Here is a 12,523-nt window from a genome sequence, read left to right as displayed (position 1 = left end):
GATGGCTCACGCCTGTAATCCCAGCACTTTGGGAGGCCGAGGCGGGCGGATCATGGTTAGGAGGTCGAGACCATCCTGGCTAACACGGTGAAACCCCATCTCTACCAAAAATACAAAAAAATAGCTGGGCATGGTGGCAGGCGCCTGTAGTCCCAGCTACTCGGGAGGCTGAGGCAGGAGAATTACTTGAACCCGGGAGGCGGAGGCTGCAGTGAGCTGAGATCCCACCACTGCACTCCAGCCTGGGTGACAGAGCAAGACTCCGTCTAAAAAAAAAAAATTATAGTTAATTTTGCCTGTCCTCTAAATGCTTCTAAATGCCACCATTTTGGAAAGGATCACTTTAATTGTGAAACCTGAGGTCTTCCTGTGGCTTCAAAACAGCCTTAAAAAAACAGTTTTTCATCTGAACCAGCAGTATATCCAAGCAGCAAAGGACAAATTCACCAATAAGACTCATAACAGAAAACATCATATCAACATTTCCCCCATACTTCAACCTTATGCTTTAGCGCATCACAATTAAGTGCATCCTCTCAAGTAATCATTTTATTTGATCCTCACAATTTAGTAAGGTAAGTGTTACTATTCCCATTTCGGAGATGAGGAAACTTAGGTTCTCAGAGGTTCTATGACGCACTTGAGTTATTGAGTTTAGTTCAGTGGTTAATAACATAGGTGCTGAAGTCACACTGCCTAGGTTCAAATCCAGGCCCTGCCCAGGGTTAATCGTGTGACCTTGAGGAAATCATTTAACTTTACTGTGCCTCCGTGTGTATATCCATAAAACACAGATAAATGATAATACTACCCACCTCGCAGGGCTGTTGTGAGAATTGGTTGGGATAATGCATTAAAGCAGTTTTAGAATTAAGAAATCGGTCTGCCAGTGACACATATGTGCACATACAGAGTAAGCACTTAAGAAATATTAGCAAAGCTGAATTCCCAGAACTAAGTATTTTAGGGCCACAAGCGCTATCCTTATCTTTAACAGTTACATTGCTTCTGTGATTCATAATTTTATCAGCAGAAAAATTAGCTATTTCTCACAAAAGGAAAATACATGATAAAAGAAAACACTGAATTGGATAAAATGGCTCAAAAAGGAAGAGCAAGGGCAAAAGTTCAAGTGTGCCTTCTGAAAAGAACCCCATTTATTTTTGTTTCCAGAAAAATACTATACATGATTTAAGTATTTTCAGTCCTTTTTCAAGCACAATGAAAGGTCAAGCTAAATGGAAGTAATATTTGTGTAACCCATGGTGACTGTCAGGGAGTCTGTTTCCCATGGTCAGGTCCTGAATCCGGACAATGTGGCACTTCTCTGGAGGACCACTCTGAGCAGAAAGGGCTGTGCCTCCCCACAGCCCTCCCCACCTCCCTGTGAGCTGCACCCCCTCCATGTGAGCACTCTGAAAGAGCAGAGAACAAAGATGCAGCTGGCAACACTAGAGTGCTGTGGAAAAGAGCAATTTCATCCAGGGAAGAGGGCAGTGGAAAATCGGCAGAGGAATATTACCAAGACACGCTTTCTTGTTTCTGGTTTCTTATAGCATTGAGGGCAAAAAAAAAAAGATGCTGAAGTGAAGAGAATGTGTTGTTGGGGGAACAGGAAGGAACAGAGATACCCAGCAGGACAGAGGATTTGCAGAAAAAACTGCTGGTGGCCAGAATAACTACAAAACACATACCAGCCATAAGAAGACACCAAAGCAGCAAGAGTAAAGAGTGCAGGGTAGAGAAACTCTGCGAGCACAGCACACTTCAGAGGACCATAACACAGGCCACCCAATACCAAGGATGAGCAATTGCTCAGCCCTTTTCTACTGCATGGGAGAAACTGGGGAGACGGCCACAGTGGGGCTCTTAGATTGCAGATGTTACGTGGGTCGAGGTTTCTTTCTATAAATGAGACTTCCAGCTAAAGCATCATGTGAAGGATCACATGGAGGCACAAGTGTCATCTAAAGAGCTGAAAAGTCAACTGCAGTGTGAACGATTCCATCTAAGGAACTCAGGGCACCCCCGACACAAAGGTTGCATGTGAAAAAGGAAACCTCACTCTAAACAGGAGCATTCAGCATTTAAACAAGAAATTATGGACTGTCATTCAACCCAGAATGTGTCTTCATGCCACAAACGTTAAAAAATAGCAGTAAGATAATCACATTTGTATTGCACTTTAAACTTTGTAAAAAATTATAAACATGATCTTCTGGCCCACATGGATGTTTTTTTGCTTGCCCCAACAAGACATGTTCCTTGTATTATTTCTAAAAGTCCCTAAGAATTGACTTTATGTTATTGCAAGCATGTTTTTAAACCTATAAATACACACATTGAATTTATCTATGGATACTATACATAAAAAGCAAATGGTGGGTTTTAGGTACTGAATCTGTTCTAAAATATCTACTTATTTTCCAGAATGACTAATTAAATATAATTTATGTTAACTAAACCAGGTGTAAACATTTCAATACTCTGCACAGACTATTAAACACATCTCATTAAGAAGTTCCTATATTTTCAAACCTTCAGACATTCTAAGGGGGTACTATAGATGAATAATTATTTTCAAAAGGAATGTATTAAAGGATATCCCTTAAGGGTCTTTAAAAACAGGTCTTAAAAGCATAAACAGGAAGCATGCTATAGGGTTATAAAGAATCGTGGAATAAAAATGATTGTGGCCTACTTCCATAAAGAAGCATAAAAAGAAAGAAAAAAAAAAACCTAAAATTACTTCCAGCTTGCTGAGTTAAAATGAACCGTTATTTCATGAGGCAAGTGTCTTATTTACTCTTTGCTCTATATACAATAATAACATGTGTTGTTGCGAATCAACCGTTCACATTAGCATTTTTTAATTTAGGAAAAAGGGGAAATTGTAAACCCTAAGGAACAGCTTTCTGACTGACATGGTTCGGCATGCCTGGAGGATGATGTGTACTTTGTACCCAAATCTTTATTAAGTCTTCTGTCCTTGAGATACAAAGATAACACTTCTGACCCACAGTCAGCAGGGCATTGGCTTTGAGGTTCTTTCTCTTTCTTTCTTTCAGCTTTGATGAGAAATTTGTGCTGATCCACCCTCTTTTGGTCATCTGGTTTTCTATACGACTGACAGTGCACATTTGGGAGACAGCTGTCTGGCTTTGAGAGAGAAGTGCAGCTTGGAGAAGAAGAGAAGTGAAGTGGAGAGGTAACCCCTTGGCCTTGGCACTGGTGTTAACCAACTGATGTGTTAAAAACAAAATTCTATAAAGTAGAAACTGACACTCTTAGTATGGTAACAACTCAGCAAAACTATTTTCATTAAGAAAAGCTGTGATAAGATGAATCTTTTCACTGTACATGCTAACTATTGGAGTAAATTAAGCCTTTGGGAAGGTTGTATCAATTCCTTCTATACCACTGGGCTTTCAGGTTGTTCCAGGCTTTGGTTTCTCCAAGCCCTTAGTCTACATCACAGCACTTGACTTGTTCAGGTTTTTTGCAGCTCTCATCACTCACTATAACTATTGGGTTTATTCACTTGATTACATGTTTCTTCATTGTCTGACCCTCCCACTACAATATAAACTCCATATATTAGAAGATCTCAATCTACTAAAATTAGCTACTGATTCCTTGATTAGAGTTAATTTGGGCCTGGGCATGGTGGCTCACACCTGTAATCCTAATGCTTTGGGAGGCCGAGGTGAGTGGATTGCTTGAGCCCAGGAGTTCAACACCAGCCTGGGCAACATGGCGAAATCCCATTTCTATAAAAAATACAAAAATTAGCCAGGAGTGGTGGCACACACCTGTATTCCCAGCTACTCTGGAGGCTGAGGTGGGAGGATCACCTGAGCCCAGGAGGCTGAGGCTGCAGTGAGACATGATTGGACCACTGTGCTCTAGCCTGAGCAACAGAGTGAGACCCCGTCTCAAAAAACAACAAAAAAGTTAATTTGTTTCAGAGTATATCTGGTTCAATAAATTAATCACCAATATATAGATCATAGAAGAAAATACCTGAATATATATGTTCATTCAACAAATACTAATTGAGTATGTCTTATGTATTAGGCAGTGGACACAGCACAGGAAATACTGGTGAACAAAGCAGAACCTAGACAGCTGGCAGTCTATTATGGGGCTAGCTGAATATCTTATGTAATATCTTGCTAAATCTTTGAGCAGAACATAGAGAAAGAAAAAGAAGAGAGGCCATCAGCTTGTGCATCAAGGAGCAAGCAAGCTTTTAGAGGACAAAGCCACATCTCTCTCACGTTTTAAATTGCATCTCCCTAACTCTCCACTGCTCTAGGTAAGCCACACATGCCTTTCAACTAGCTGTCAGAGCCCTCTTCAAGTTCTCTTTTCAGAACGTTTTGCAAACATCTTATAAACAATTTTGCTATCCCAGAAAATGCTCAGGTACTCCTTTGAAAGAAAAGGAAAATTCCTTTGAGATTTTTTTTCTCAGTAACAAGGAATGCAATTAGGCCTATACTTGGCACTCTATCAATTCCCACAGCCAAGAAATCTCGGGGTTAGGAGAACAAAACTACCAAGATGCTTTTGCTATTGACTATGGCTGGCCCAAAGTTCAAAGGTTAAAGCCTGAGAATGTTTTACCCCTTTAATTTCCCACATAACTAACTTCCAAATACCAAAGCTTAGAGGACCCAGAATGCAAAATCCTTTCCATTACTTTATTAAAAAATTTTGTATGCTGTGATTTACTGCTAATGCTGGTCTTTCAAAGCATTAGTCAGGACACCTACAAACCTTCCTGCAGTGGCTGCCAATAAAAGTTTAACATTTCATAGGTTAGCACTTAAAATCTGACGAATAATAAATCATCCTTGTAAACAGTGTGAGGCACTGGGTGATAACATATTGAGACTTGGTTAAAAAGATGCACTTCAGATTACATTATAACTCAACACTGTGGAAAACCAAGGCTAAGTAAACTAATGATCGTTATCTGTCTCTTCAGCGATCTGCTTTCTCAAAGAAAGACATTTTCTTTTAATAGAAAAAAAATTTCACTAAGTATGAACAATATGAAATTTGGTTTTTTCATATGTACATGTGCTTGAAAAACAAGGAATCAACACTCTTCACAGCTTTAAAATGAATGATCCAAAGGGGACAATATACTAACATTTGGAACTTGTCGGGGCAATACTGAAAGAATCGTTTAACTTGTTTTGGGAGTTATTCATCAATTTTTCAGACATATGAACATTTAAATCATTTCCATCCTTGAAATATTATTAGTAATTACTTAAGTCCTGGTAGAACAAATGTTATGTATCGGATACACATTTGGTGTGAGGAACAGCAGTACACATCTGTTTTAGAAATGGCTGTGATACAATCAAATACACTTTAATAGGTTCACAAGAGAAAAAAAAATTAAGGTCTTTTAATGGTATGATGACCTGCCTGTGATATGCAGACTTTTCCACACATTTTAACTATGAGCAGTAAGTAGCCTTTGACCTACATAACAGTAGTATCCAAGTTATTTTCTACTCACGTTTTGTATGTCTTTTTTTTACAATTCATATACATGTATTATTGTATTAATATGTTGTATACCTTATAAAACATGGAAAAAGGATGACAGAATGAATACAATGTTTGCTAATCATAATATCTCAAGGCAATACATACAGGACGAATTTCATGATTAAACAAGGTGAATATAAATCCCTTAGTTTTCTAGGTATCATAAAATTTTGGTGGCCAGCTTCTTGCCAGATTTGATTCAGTGGTCCCTGTCATTAACTCATAACGTGGCTGACAAAAAGTTCATGCAAAGCTTTGCCATTCTTTTTTTGCTTGCATATTAAAATTGTCTTCAACTTATGAGAATTCTTTCCAGAATCTTTTTAAAATTCTGCTAGTTTGTGAGGTTTTGTTAAAACTAAAATATAGAATTTGTAAATCCAGTTAACTAGGCACAATATATTTCACAATATAACCACGACAGATGGAACGGTGTGGAGGCCACTGGGAAGCCCCTGAGCTGGGCACTCCCATTCTTTGCTCAGGAGACCTCGCCTATGCCCCAGGCAATAACTAACCACCCAGATATGTGGACTCAAGGATGGTGCCAATGTCAATACAGTTGCCATCAGTTACCATAATGTTTTATGATAACAAAATGAATGTAAATGCAAGTCCTAATCAATTTCTTTTCCTATCCAAATGAGTCTTCTCAAGTGCTCCCTGGGGTGCATATCCCACTTTGGAGACCACTTTGCCAGGCGGTGACACAGTCATTCACTTCTAAAAGCCAGTTATAATCACAGAAATCTCTAGACATAAAACCAGGTGTGAACACAAGGTGTGAACTAAGCCAGGCCAAAGAGATAGTTACTTTGTTTATCTTTTTAACTTTTTAAATTATTACTATAACTCATTAAGAGGAAAGTAAATTTAAAAATTCATTTATTTTGCCCACATCACTATCAGCCCCATCAAAGCACACAATATTGCCAGAGCCCTTGGAAGCCCTCCAGGTCCTTTCTCTTTCTCTTTCCTGTCTTAGAGGTAAGCACTATCTTTTTTTATTTTTATTTTTTTTATTTTTTTTATTTGAGACAGAATCTTGCTCTGTCACCCAGGCTGGAGTGTAGTAGCGCAATCTCAGCTCACTGCAAGCTCTGCCTCCCGGGTTCACACCATTCTCCTGCCTCAGGTAAGCACTATCTTGGTATCTGATTCTTTCAGTAATAAGTTCCTTGCTTTTCTTTATTGTTTCAGCCACTTGAATAAACACACCTTAGCAACAAAGTTTAGTCTGTTTTTTAATAAGACTGCTATGCTCATGGGTAGGAAGAATCAGTATCATGAAAATGGCCATATTGCCCAAGGTAATTTATAGATTCAATGCCATCCCCATCAAGCTACCCATGACTTTCTTCACAGAATTGGAAAAAACTACTTTAAAGTTCATATGGAACCAAAAAAGAGCCTGCATCGCCAAGTCAATCCTAAGCCAAAAGAACAAAGCTGGAGGCATCATGCTACCTGACTTCAAACTATACTACAAGGCTACAGTAACCAAAACAGCATGGTACTGGTACCAAAACAGAGATATAGATCAATGGAACAGAACAGAGCCGTCAGAAATAATGCCACATATCTACAACTATCTGATCTTTGACAAACTTGACAAAAACAAGAAATGGGGAAAGGATTCCCTATTTAATAAATGGTGCTGGGAAAACTAGCTAGCCATATGTAGAAAGCTGAAACTGGATCCCATCCTTACACCTTATACAAAAATTAATTTAAGACGGATTAAAGACTTAAATGTTAGACCTAAAACCATAAAAACCCTAGAAGAAAACCTAGGCAATACCATTCAGGAGATAGGCATGGGCAAGGACTTCATGTCTAAAACACCAAAAGCAATGGCAACAAAAGCCAAAATTGACAAATGGGATCTAATTAAACTAAAGACTTCTGCACAGCAAAAGAAACTACCATCAGAGTGAACAGACAACCTACAGAATGGGAGAAAATTTTTGCAATCTACTCATCTGACAAAGGGCTAATATCCAGAATCTACAAAGAAATCAAACAAATTTACAAGAAAAAAACAAACAACCCATCAACAAGTGGGCGAAGGATATGAACAGACACATGAAAAAATGCTCATCATCACTGGCCATCAGAGAAATGCAAATCAAAACCACAATGGGATACCATCTCACACCAGTTAGAATGGCGATCATTAAAAAGTCAGGAAACAACAGGTGCTGGAGAGGATGTGGAGAAATAGGAACACTTTTACACTGTTGGTGGGACTGTAAACTAGTTCAACCCTTGTGGAAGTCAGTGTGGCAATTCCTCAGGGATCTAGAACCAGAAATACCATTTGACCCAGCCATCCCATTACTGGGTATATACCCAAAGGATTATAAATCATGCTGCTATAAAGACACATGCACACGTATGTTTATTGAGGCACTATTCACAACAGCAAAGACTTGGAACCAACCTAAATGTCCAACAATGATAGGCTGTATTAAGAAAATGTGGCACATATACACCATGGAATACTATGCAGCCATAAAAAATGATGAGTTCATGTCCTTTGTAGGGACATGGATGAAGCTGGAATCCATCATTCTCAGCAAACTATCGCAAGGACAAAAAACCAAACACCACATGTTCTCACTCATAGGTGGGAATTGAACAATGACAACACTTGGACACAGGAAGGGGAACATCACACACCGGGGCCTGTCATGGGGTGGGGGGAGGGGGGAGGGATAGCATTAGAAGATATACCTAATGTTAAATGACAAGTTAATGGGTGCAGCACACCAACATGGCACATGTATACATATGTAACAAACCTGCACGTTGTGCACATGTACCCTAAAACTTAAAGTATAATAAAAAATAAAATAAAATAAAAAAAGAAATTAAAAAAAACTCTTCTACCCCAAACTCCCAACTTGATCATTACATATCCTACACATGTAACAAACACTCATATGTAACCCATAAATATGTAAAATATCATGTCTCAATAAAACAAAAACAATAACAAAAACCTAAAAAAAAAAAAAAAAAGACTGTTATGTAATCTTGTGTCTTTTCTTTCTCTCTCCTTTTTTTTTTTTTTTTTTGAGACAGGGTCTTGCCCTGTCACCCAGGGTGGAGTGCAGTAGCGTAATCTTGGTTCACTGCAGTCTTTCCTTCCTGGGCTCAATTGATCCTCCCACCTCAGCCTCCCAAATAGCTGGGACTACAGGCACACACCACCACACCCAGTTAAGGTTTTTTTTTTGTATTTGTAGAAAAGAGATTCACCATGTTGCCCAGGCTGGTCTTGAACTCCTGGGCTCAAACAGCCCCCCAGCCTTGGCCTCCCAAAGGGCTGGTATTACAGGCATGAGCTACCAAACCCAGGCCATATCCTCTATCTTTCAACATCATGTCTATGGGATATATCCATGTTATTGTGTATAGCTCTAGTTCACTTTTTTTACTGCTGTATAGTATTCCAGCATATGATTACACCACAATTTATTAATCTATTCTTCTACTGATAGAGAATATTTTACACATCTCTGGATGCATATAAGTATATATTTCTCTAGAATACATAGATACATACATACACACACAGACACACACATGCAGTTAACTTAGTTTTTTTTTCAAAAAAAAAAAAAAACTAATGAATTCCAGTAATTCATTCTTTGGGCAATGAATTAAGAAATCGTAATTAACTAACTCTAATGAAGCTATGAAGAAAGTTCATTAAATTACTAGATTTATTCTCTCAGTAGACTTTCACCCCTACACATTCACTAAATCTAAGCCATGACAATAAATGCATTTTACTGTATTAAAAAATAGTTTGGGCCAGGCATGGTGGCTCACACCTGTAATCCCACCACTGTGGGAGACCAAGGTGGGAGGATCGCTTAAGCCCAGCAGTTTGAGACCAGCCTGGGCAACAAAGTGAGACCCCCCATCTCTATAAAAAATTAAAAAATTAGCCAGTTGTGGTGGCATGCACCTGTGGTCCCAGCTACACCAGAGGCTCAGGCAAGATAACTGTGTTAGCCCAGGAGGTTGTTTTAGTGAGCCATGTTGGCGCCACTGCACTCCAATCCAGGTGACAGATTAAGACCCTGTCTCTCTAAAAAAAAAAAGCTTGAAAATTTCCAGTAAACTTACTAAAGCTGATTCTTCCAAATCTCTCTCTCTTTCCTCTCTGTCTCTCCCTCTCCCTCTCTCTCTCTCTCTCTCACACACACACGTTTTACATATTGTAATAAAATTTTTCATCTTAATGAGGGCTAATATTGTGCATACCAAGAGAACAAAATGTTCATTCAAATTTTAAAGCAATTTTGCGCCAAAAGGGTTCCAAATTCAATACTGATCAAGCCTGGAAAGCCAAAAAATGTTATTTCTGTAGCCAAACTAAGGAGTACAAGCACAAATAATAGAGATCAATTCCAAATTCAGAGTCTCCAGTGTTTTCATTACCATCACAGGTGTTCTCCAAGTGGACTGTAGAAATGGGACATACTTAGATGACAATACTGTGGTACGAGCAAAATCTGCCTCTGGTCTACCACTGTCTTACCAATAACAACAAAATAACTAACATTTTTTATTGTGCCAGGACTTTCCACATATCAACCTACCTATACTTTACATATATGGGCTTGTTTAATCATCATCAAAACAACCCAATGAGGTGAATACTCTCATTTGTCCCATTTTACAAGAAGAAACTGAGGCACAGAGGGGGGAACTAACTTGACCAATGTCCCACTGCTGTTAAGTAGCTGAGTTGCGACTCAAAATCATTCCTCCTAGAGCCTCCGTCTATATTCCCTACACTACCTTGCAAAATGTTAGTTTTGTTGTTATTGTTGGCATTGTTATTGTTATTTTGATAACAACAAGAATAGTTCCTTGAAATCAGAGCAAAATGTGTGAATCCTAGGGGGAAAAACATCTATGTACATTTATTTTGATCCATGAGAAATTTGTGAAAATGATTGTAACCAAGCAACTCTCTAATTCTGGGAGAACAAATTAAGAAATGAATTAAGGGATTCAGTGGATACCCAAATTAGTCATTAGAACTTGAAGATCTGGAATTCTGGTCTAAATCCAGCTTTGGCAATTGCATCCAAAATAAACATGACCAGATAAGTATCAGAGCTCACAATTAAAATGGATTTATATGGCTTATGTGTCCACATGGGACAGGCCTCTTCCTAATTGAACTCGGACACCTCTTCAGTTATCGTGGGCTTCATTTACCATCTTCCTAGTCTTTCATAACTGCTGGCAATAGGATTATGCTGAGGGGGAAATCATTTTCAATCAGTGATGTCTGCAGTACAAGCATAAAAAGATAAAAGTAAAGCCTTTGAGCTGTAATTAGAAAATTCCTAAAGTGTGCTCATGTGGCATATGGTTTAGACTACTACCAACTGGCAAGACCAGTTACAGAAAGGATGTCTAATGTCACTGTTCTGGGATAAGCAGCCAGTACAAGTAGCGTTCCAACACATGATTAGAGTAATCTTTTGCAGGGTAAAACATTCCTGCTTTCCATCTCTAATATGATTAGTGACAGGCAGCTGGAGGCATCTCATTCTCCTGACAAAAAGACGATCAGAATTGTTTTCAATTGGTACATCTTTCCATCAAGCTGTGGCCTTCCAGCAGAATAATCAGAGTTTCTGATTATTTGGTATACGTTTCAACAAAACAGGAATTGATTGTGCCCTTGCTTGTCTGATGGGTAGAAGGCTGCCAGGATTTACATAGTAACTCTTCAGCTGCCTAACCAAAGGAAAACTAAGCAGTGTGTGCACCTGTGTATGCAGACATGTGTATGGAGACAGAAAGACAGAAAATCAACAGTTGTTTCTATATTAATTCTCTTTGAACAACTGAAAGTGCTTTCATTGTGATTCAAATATGAGGAAGTAAAATATTCGATTCTATTCATGGAAAACAACCAACTCCCACCAATATTTATGGCTCTTTTCAAAAAGTTACAATCATCTTACCACTAAAGTTTTGCATTTATGGAAAAAGAATCAAGTTTATATTAAACATTAATGGAAATATCCAGGAGGCAATAAGACCTCATTAATTTGGACTATCTCAATTTGGAATTTATGATTATTTAACAGGGTCTGGACCAAGGATGATCTTCCCACAAGGAATATACAGCTTGTTAAGTAAATTAATTTAAATAAGACCATTGGAGGGAAAAATTTTAAAAATGATAAAAATACTTTCAGGGAAAATATGGACCTAAAACAACATGCTTTCTGTTCAGCAAATACTTCTGATATCCCTATTCAAATACCAATACTGATTAACAATAACAGTTACTGTTTTATTGAATATCAATTTTGTGTAAGTTTGCCTTGCATACATGAGCTTGAAAACATCTCGACAATTCTGCAAGATGGGTATAATTATCCCCATCTTAAAGAAGAAGAAACCAAGGCTTAGAAAAGTAAGTGACATGCGAAGACTGCACGATTATTAGGCAGCAGAGGCAGGATGCAGAGCCAGGCTGTCTGGCTCAGGAGTCTGCGTCCTACTCCCAACTCAAGGCTGACTGAGCACTGTCAATTCCAAGTCAGACTTCTGCAATCATGGGAGCACGTTCTTCAATAAGAAGGACAATGAGAGCAAAAGTGGCTATCACTGTGAGGAGGGAAAGCCAGGCAGTCTGGCTCCAGAGCCCACCACTCTTAGCCATAATTCTTTTCTAAATCACAAGAATGTCTTTAAAAGCCCTATTTTTTTTTTTTTTGGTACTTCAAAGTATTTCATATGCATGAAACTACTCTAAAGATCCACAGACGTGGCAAGGCAGGTAGGGAAGGGGGATGTGGGTGGGGTGGGGCTGATTTACATCCACCAGACGCCACTGCCCTATCAGGAATAACTTCAGTCAACACACTCCAGAAGAGAACTCTGGTGTTGAGCCCTGAGAGGCAGC

At 38.7% G+C, this 12,523-nt stretch overlaps 1 protein-coding gene across 4 annotated transcripts in view; it reads right to left on the bottom strand.

Annotated features, from left to right (window-relative positions):
- SPATS2L (spermatogenesis associated serine rich 2 like) overlaps nucleotides 1–12,523 on the bottom strand; it is a 172,753-nt gene that overhangs the window by 137,194 nt on the left and 23,036 nt on the right. The gene's annotated exons all lie outside the window — the stretch shown is intronic.

The sequence above is a fragment of the Pongo abelii genome, chromosome 11 (genome assembly GCF_028885655.2).
Source record: "Pongo abelii isolate AG06213 chromosome 11, NHGRI_mPonAbe1-v2.0_pri, whole genome shotgun sequence".
NCBI classification, from domain to species: domain Eukaryota; kingdom Metazoa; phylum Chordata; class Mammalia; order Primates; family Hominidae; genus Pongo; species Pongo abelii.
Note: the sequence above shows the minus strand (reverse complement) of the source record. Positions and strands in the feature narration are given on the sequence as shown.